This window comes from Macaca thibetana, chromosome 19 (assembly GCF_024542745.1).
Source record: "Macaca thibetana thibetana isolate TM-01 chromosome 19, ASM2454274v1, whole genome shotgun sequence".
NCBI classification, from domain to species: Eukaryota; Metazoa; Chordata; class Mammalia; order Primates; family Cercopithecidae; genus Macaca; species Macaca thibetana.
Window position 1 is genome coordinate 2,630,805 of NC_065596.1, and position 9,088 is coordinate 2,639,892.

Consider the following 9,088-nt stretch of genomic DNA (forward strand, 5'->3'; position numbering starts at 1 on the left):
AACTTAAGCCTCAAGCTTTTTATTAAGAGAGTTCTTTAACCCAGTATGTCTTAGGAGAGACTCTAACTCTTCTATGTTGGGCCTGTAACCCAATCCCATTTTTTACCCTGGTAAAGTGTACCCCACTACTTACCCCAAGTTGGCTAATTAGTGCTGCAGTTTATTTCCTTCAGTTAAGTTTTCTCCTCAGTATGGTCCCTTTATAGTTTGCCAGAAAGCTGTTACTGAAAAGGGCTTTTGACCCAGACCCCAAGAAGTCAGGGTGAGTCCATGCAGTAAAACAAAAGCAAGTTTATTAGAGAAGTAAAGAAACAAACAAACAAAAAAATGAGTGCTCCATAGGCAGAGCAGCTAATATAATTCTTGTCTCTTAAATAGGCTTTGACCATAGGAGGGCTTGAGACAATTCTGTAAGCCCAGCGGCTAGGTGATGTGACTTTCATCTTCTGCTTAAACCCTGTGCACAAAAGGAAGAGTGGCTTATCACTGGACTTCACACACAGGGGATGTAACACTTCAGTCTAGGGTAATTGTGATATGTTCCTGTGCCGATCAACCAGATAATGTGACTCTTCTATTTTCCTGAGACCTTCCTACAGTGGGGATTGTAACATATTGCTTGGCCCAGCACCTACGTGATGTGACTCTTCCTCATACCAGAGACTTGCACCTAGGGTAGTTGTGACATATAACTGAGCCCAGCCCCTAGGTTGTGTGACTCTTTTGATTATCCTCAGCTCTACCCACAAGGAGCTCTGGGAAATATATCTTTGAGCCCCTCAATTAGGTGATGTGACTCCCCTTCCTGGACTCTTTCCTCGGGAGGTATTGTGACAAATTCCTGATCCAAGTACCCAGGTAATGTAACTCTTTTCTACTGCTTGGACTCTACCCAAGGAGGGATTATAATGTATCACTGAACCCAGCACCTACGTTATGTGACTTTCCTCTTTTGTGTGAGTCTTGCATAAATTGTGTATTGTGACAAATAACTGGGTCTAAAACCTAAGTGATGAGACTCTTCTGCATGGGCCCTGCCTACAGGGGGTATTATGACATATCTTCTTTTTTTGTTTTTTTAATCACCTAGGTGATGTGCCTTTGTTTGTGTGTGTGTGCGTCCTGTCCCTGCCAAGAGTGGGGATTGTAACATATCACTAAACTCCTTGTTTGCCTGGGACCTGCTTATATTTGGTATCGTGACATATGTCTGAGACAAACACCTAGGGCGTGAGAGCCTTCTGCCTGGGTCCTGCCCACAAGGAGCCTTTTGCCTTATCTCTGCATCCATCAACTAGGAGATGTGACTCTTCTTTTCTGTCTGGGCTCTGCAAAAACAAGTGATTGTGACATATCATCAAATGCAGCAACTAGATCATGTGATTTTTCTTCCCTGCTTGAGCCCTGGGTATGCTGTGTATTGTGATATATGGCTGGGTCCAACATCAAGGTAATGTGACTCTGCTAAATGGACTCTGCCCACAGGAGTATTATGACATATCTTTACACTTATCACCTTGGTTATCTGACTCTTTTTATTTCCCTGAGCCCTCTTGAAATAGGGATTGTGACATATCACTGAACCTAGCACCTAGGTGATGCGACTCTGTTTTATTTCCTGGGTTCTGCATTTTTTAAGTATTGTGACATGTCCCTGACCACAACACCTAAAGAATTGGGAGGTACCTGCTTGTACTCTGCCTATGGGGGGCATTGTGACATATCTCTGGGTCCATCAACTGCTTCATTTGACCCTCCTCTCCTACCCATGCTTTGTCAATTGGAGAGATTATGACATATCTCTGGAACCAGAATCTTGGTGATGTGACTCTTCTCTCCTGCTGAAGCCATGCCCACACAAGGGAAAGTGACTTATCACTGGGCCCAGCACACAGGTGATATAATTCTTCTGCCTGGTTTTTGTACCCAGGAGCCATTGTAATCTACCTCTGGGCCTATCATTTAAATGATGTGACTATCCTTTTCTCCCTGAGCCCTATTCACAGGGAAAATAGTGACACGTCTGTGGGGTTCTCACCTAAATGATGTGACTCTCTTGCCTGGGCTCACCTCTCAAGGGAAATGTGACATATTACTGGACCAAGCACCTAGGTGATGTGGCTCTGACAAAGGAGAAATTGTGATGTACCACTGTTTCCAGCACCTCAGAGATTTGACTCTCCTATTTTCATGAGCCCTGCATTTACTGTGTATTGTGACATATGGCTTGGTCCAACACCTAGGTGATTTGACTCTCTACTTCTTCCTGAGCCATGCCAAAGAAGAGAATTGTGACATATCACTGGATCCAGCACCTAGATGATGTAAATCTTTTGTTTTGCTGAGCCATGCATATCTTTGGTGTTGTGACATGTCACTGGACCCAACACCTATAGGATTGGATCAGAGGTTACTGAATAAGCCCTGCCCATAGGCGGCCTTGTGACATATGTTTGCATGTATCACCAAAGTGATGTGACTCTTTTTCTGCCTGCAGCCTGCACATAGAGAAGATTGTGACATATCGCTGCACCCAGTAACCAGGTGATGTGTCTTTTCTGGCAGGTCTTTTCCCACAGTGAGCATTGTGAAATATCACTGGGCTCAGCCACCAGGTTATGTGACTCTTCTGCCTGTGCCCTGCTTCCAGGAAATATTATGACATCCCTCATACAGCACCCAGGTGATGTGACTCTTCTGCTCGTTTTCTATTTATAGATGGGATTGTGACAAATATCCTGGCCCAACTCATAGGTGCTATGATGATTCCCATACCTGGAATCAGCCAATAGGGGAGATAGTGTCTTTTGTATTGTAGCCTAGGGAAACAAGTAAGATCCTGGGCCCCCTCTTTGTAAGAATGTCGTAAAGAATTACCAATCTGACCGGGCGCGATGGCTCATGCCTGTATTCCCAGCACTTTGGGAGGCCAAGGTGGGTGGATCACGAGGTTAGGAGTTGGAGACCAGTCTGGCCAACATAGTGAAACTCAGTCTCTACCGAAAATACAAAAATTAGCTGGGTGTGGTGGCATGTACCTGTAGTCCCAGCTACTCAAGTGGCTGAGGTGGGAGAATCACTTGAACCCAGGAGGCAGAGGTTGCAGTGAGCCAAGGCCATGCCATTGCCCTCCAGCCTGGGTGACAGCGTGAGATGAGGCTCCTTCTCAAAAAAAAAAAAAAGTCTTACCAATCTTTGGTGTGTTTCGTAAACCTTTTGGGTGGCACAAAGAGTGTCTTCACAGGGTTTAGCACACAGGTGAGATTGTTTCTAAGATGCAGAAACTGCCAACTCTTAGGATTGTCACCCCCACACATGGCAAAAGACAACTAGTGAGCTCCTGAATCTCACAGGTGGACACAGTTCAAAGTTGGAAATGTTACTGTCATATATTAACATTTGGCCACAATTAAGGTGGTGACTCATTAATAAACGCAGTGCATAGACAGGTGAAGACTCTCCAATCTAGACCCCGCCGGCTAGAGAGTGAGGACTCTCTAATCTGACCCTGCCAACTATGCTCACACCTGAACTTAGGGTCACAGATAGAATCATGGTGTACATACAAGCAGAAAGGCCTCAGAGCAGACTGTGACTTTTATGCACACTCTGTAAACCCCTTAGGCGGTGCAGAAAGTGTTCCAACAGAGCCTAGCACACAGGTGACATTGTGAGACTCCTATGCACACCCAGTCAACAGTAAAGACTGTCATTCTGTCTCATGAAAACAGCCAATGATTGAGCTTCTGAATCTCAGACTTGGAGGTAGTCAAAAGTTAGAAAATTGACTATCATACCTGGATCCCATTCGCAGGTGGGTTGGTGATTCTCAGATTCAACACAACTCTGAGGCTGTGACTTCACTAAGGAGATACAGTCCACACGAGGAATTAAGGGTCTAATGGACAGATTATTCGACCATCTAGATTGTGACTCCTTTACTTAGGCCCAACCTACATGAACTATTGAATCTTACACCTAGAACCTAGACATATATGGGATTGTTAATCTCATACCTGGACATTCCTGTAGGTGTGATTGTGACCTAGATTCTGCCCGTCACCTCAGTGATTTAACTCTACTCCCTGGGCCCAGCCCACAGCTGAAATTATAAAATTTCACTGAAACCAGCAATTAGGTGATGTAGCTTCATGCTCCTGCCTTAGCATTGCAAAAATGTAGCATGTGACCTATTGCTTGGCCTTGCATCCAGGTAACATGAGTCTCTTCTGTCTTCATGTTGCCCACAGGGGGCATTGTCACATATCACTGGCACCACATTCAGGTTATGTGACTCCCCTGCCTGTGCCCTGCCCATATGGGCCATTTTGCCATGTTGCTGTGTCCAATACCCAGGTGATGCAACTCTCTTGCCTGGCCCTGCCTACAAGGTTTTTATGACATATCTATGCACCAATCAACTTTGTGTTTTGATAATCATCTTCTACCAATTTCTGCTCAAAAGAAGAATTTTGACAAATAATTGGGACCAGCACCTAGCTGACGTTACTCTACTCTTCTTTCAAGGTTTGGTTTGAAACCAAGGGGATTTTGTGGCATGTCCCTGGGCTAACAGACAGGTGATATTCTTCTGTCTTGACTCTTCCAAAATAAAGCATTTTTACATAGTGCTGTGCCCAGGACCACAGTGACTGAGTCTCCTGCCCAGACCCTGCCTACAGACAGATTGTAACGTATCTCTAGACCCATCAACTGTTTGATGTGAGTCTCTTCTTTTACCTGGTCTTTTCCCACAAAAGATACTATGCTATATCTCTGGGCCCAGCACCTAGGTGATGTGACTTCTTCTGCCTGGGTCATGCCCATAGAAGGGAGAGTAACTTACTACCGGGCCTACCACAGATATGCTGAGATACTTCTGCCTGTTACTTGCCCATAGGATGCATATGGCATATTTCTGGGCCTATCACCTAGATGATGGGACTCTCCTCTTCTTTCTGGGACCAGTACATAGTGGGAATTGTGATGCATTGTTTAGTTCATCAGCTACATGATGTGACAGTCTTCTCATGAAAGTCCTGCCCACTCGGGTAATTGTAACATATAATCTAGCCTAGTTTCTAGGATACTTGACTCTTCTCTTATTCCTGAACGTTACACAGAATCGGCAACATCTCTGGGCTTCTCACGTAGGTGAGGTTACACTCCTCCCTGATCTCTCCCTTCAGGGAATATTTTGACATACAGCTACACCCAACAGCTGGGTAATAAGATTCTTCTATCTTTTGGGTTCTGTCCAAGAAGAAACTGGGATGTATTGCTAGGCTCAGTACCTAAGTTATGTGACTCTTCTCTCCTGCCTGGGCCCTGCATACATTGTGTATTTTGATATATTGTGGGCTCCAACACCTAGGAAATTGGTGATTTCTACCTGTGGCCTGCCCACAGGAGGCCTTGTGATGTATCTCTGTATTCATGACCTAAGATATATGACCCTCGTTTTTAGCCTCCACTTTGCCCACAGGGAAAATTGTGACGTATCACTGGGCCCAGCAAGAAGGTCATGAGTTTCTTTTGCCTGCACCTTGCCCACAGAAAACAGTGGAATATATCCCTTGGCCTAGCACTAAGGTGATGTTTCTTTTATCCCTGGTTCCTGGCCTCAAAAATGATGGTGACATAACCCTTTCCCAGCACTCAGGTGATGTGACCACCCTGCTCACTGTCTACTGACAAATGGGATTGCATCACACATCTTGGCCTGGCTTACAGGTGCAATAGTGACTCTCATACCAGTCACCAGGAGAGATACTGTCTCTTATAACTAAGCTTGGAGAAATGGGTAAAATCCTGAGTCTCCTTTTTGTAGGAAGGTCATAGAGAATTTCCACTCCCTCACATACTGTATAAAGCCCTCAGGTGATACAGAGAGTGTCATCACAGGGCCCAGCACACAGGTGAGACTGTTTTTCTTGTATATACACCTCCCCAATTATTAGGATTGTTGCATTCACACAAGGACACGGTGTACTGATGAGGTCTTGAACTTCATACATGGATGCAGTTTACAGTTGGAATTGTGAATGTCATATGTACATATCCGACCACAATTGAAATGGTGACTCATTTCTAAAACCATCTCATAGGCAGTTGAGGAATCTTCTCTCTGGACAAAGTCAATTAAAGAGATGTTGACTCTCATACGTGGGCTTTAGGGCCGCGGGTACAATCAAGGGTTCATACCAGCATGGAGGTCTCAGAGCAAATTCTGACTCTCATGCATAGCATATAAAGCCCATGAATGGCAGAGAGACTGTCCTCACAGGGCCCAGCACACAGGTAATATTGTGACACTCTTATGCACAGGTGGCCAATAGTAAAGATCATCATCCTTCCACATGAGCACAGTCCACTGTTGAGGCTCTGAATCTCCCACTCAGAGGCAATGGAAAGTTGAAGAATTAACTCTTACATGTGGATCTGATCCATAGGTGGGTTGGTTACTCTCAGACCAAGATTCCCCAGAGCTGTAAGGCTGTGGCTTCAATAAGGGGACAGAGTCTTCAGGAGGGGTTGGGTCTTTTGTGCACAAATCCAGTCCATTGTTGAAATTGTGACTCAGGTACTTAAACCAAATGTAAAAAAGGTGTTGACTCTCATACCTGAAACTGGGACATGTGTGGGATTGTTAATTTCATTTCAGGACCTTCCTGCTGGTGTGATTCTGATGTATGCTTCTGCCCAGAATCTGAGCAATTTGACTTCCCAGCCTTGGTCCAGCCCCCAGTAGGGATTATGACATATCACTTGGCCAAGCACTTAGCGGATGTGACCTATTCTCCTGCCTTGGCTCTGCCCATAGAGGGCATTGTGATGCACTGTCAGGCCCTGCATCCAGGTTATGTGATTTCTGCCTGTGCCCTGACCACATTGGCTATTTTGACATATTGCACTGTCCAACACTCAAGTGATGTTATACTTCTGCCTGTGCCTTTCCTACAGGGGACATTATGAAATATCTCTGTGCCCATCACCCATGTATGTTGACTCTCTTCTGCACAGATTCTGCTCACAGGGGGATTGGGACATATTTGGGCCCAGCACTCAGCACTCAGCACTCAGCTGATGTGATGCTTCGCTCTCTCTCTTTTTTTTTTTTTCTGAAATTGAGTCTCACTCCATCACCCAGGCTAGAGTGCAGTGGCACAATCTTGGCTCACTGCAATCTCTGCTCCTGGGTTCAAGTAATTCTTCTGTCTCAGCCTCCTGAGGGGCTGGGACTACAGGTGCCTGCCACCACACTTGATATATTTTGTATTTTTAGTAGAGACGGGGCTTCACCTTGTTGGTCAGGCTGATCTTGAACTCATGATCTCAGGCAATCCACCCTCCTCAGCCTCCCAAAGTGCTGCAATTACAGGCATGAGCCACCGTGCCCAGCCAGCGGTTCTCTTTTTCCTATGTTCTGCTCACGCAAAAGATAGTGGCCCAGGACAAAGGTGATGTGAGTCTCCTGCCTGCACCCTGTTCACAGGGAGCATTGTGAAATATCTCTGTGCCCATCAACTATTTGATGTGAGTCTCCTCTGTTACCTGGGCTTTACCTATGGAACACATTGTGACATATCACTGGGTCCAGCACCCAGGTGGTTGGATTTGCCTCTTCTGATGGAGCCATGCCAACAGATAAATAGTAACTTATCACAGGGTCCAGCACACAGGTGCTGTGGCTCTTCTGCCTGGTCCCTGCCCACAGGTGTCATTTATACATATCTTTGGTCCCAACATGTAGATGATATGACTCTTTACTTTATTCTGGGACCTGTACACAGTGGGGATTGTGACATATCGCTAGGCCCAGCATTTATGTGATGTGACTCTCCCCTTATGCATAGGCCCTGCCCACTGGAGTGATTGTTACATATACCTGGGTATAGCCCCTAGGTTATGTGACTCTCCTCTTTTCCATGATCCCTACTCATAGCATGCATTGTGACATATGTCAGTTTTCTCACCTAGCTTATGTGACTTTCTTGTCTTTGCCCTTCCATCAGGGGACATTGTGACATATTGCTAGTTCCATTATCTGGGTGATTCGACTCTCCTCACTTGCCTGTGCACCACCCAAAGGGGACATTGTGACAAACCCCTGAACCAATTTTCTACATAATGTGCCTCTTGTCTGTTGCAGGAGACGTGCCTAAAAAAGGGATTGTGGCATATCTCTGAGCCCAGCACTCAAATGTTGTCACTCTCCTGCCTGGGCTGTGCCTAGAGAAAATGTAATATGTCACTCGGCCCTGCATGCAAGTGATCTGATTCTCCAGCCTGGGCCTTGCCCATTGGGGAGATTGAGACATATTCCAGGTGAAGAATTCAGGTGATGTTACTCTCATTTCTCATTTCTCAGCCTTTCCCACAGGTAAGATTGTGAAATATAATGTGGTCCAGCACAAAGATGAGATTTTTATTCTTGTATGCAATCCCAGACAGCAGTTATTATTGTCACTATAACACATGGACAAAGACCACTGTTGAGGTCCTGAGTCTCATGAGTGAATGCAGTCAACAGCTGCCGGGCGTGATGGCGGGCTCCTCTAATCGCAGCTACCCAGAAGGGTGAGGCGGAGAATTGCTTAAACCCAGCAGGCGGAGGTTTGACCATATGTGGAGTACCAAGGAACATAATGAAGCTGGTTGTCCTAAGTTCAGTGGACAAAGTGATGATAGAAAATGATGAACTCAGGGATTCTTTTTTTTTTTTTTTTTTGAGACGGAGTCTCGCTCTGTCACCCAGGCTGGGCTGGAGTGCAGTGGCCGGATCTCAGCTCATCCCGGCTAAGTTTTTGTATTTTTAGTAGAGACCGGGTTTCACTGTGTTAGCCAGGATGGTCTCGATCTCCTGACCTCGTGATCTGCCCATCTCGGCCTCCCAAAGTGCTGGGATTACAGGCTTGAGCCACCGCGCCCGGCCAGGGTCCCATTCTTTTCCAATCAATGCCCTCACTTCAACAGTAGACAACTGGTGAGGCTGTGCATATACCTTTCATTGCAGGTCAGCCACTAGCATAATAAGAGTTTGTGTCTGTTTTTCCACAATTTCAGCTCTTTCCCTACAGGAGATGAG

At 45.7% G+C, this 9,088-nt stretch overlaps 1 long non-coding RNA gene across 1 annotated transcript; it reads left to right on the forward strand.

Moving 5' to 3' along the window:
* Window positions 1-1,846: 1,846 nt before the first annotated feature.
* On the forward strand, window positions 1,847-5,623 carry LOC126942409 (uncharacterized). The gene is made up of 3 exons (XR_007721554.1): window positions 1,847-1,895; window positions 2,566-2,683; window positions 5,486-5,623. It is a non-coding gene; the product is annotated as an uncharacterized LOC126942409 (long non-coding RNA).
* Window positions 5,624-9,088: the final 3,465 nt, after the last annotated feature.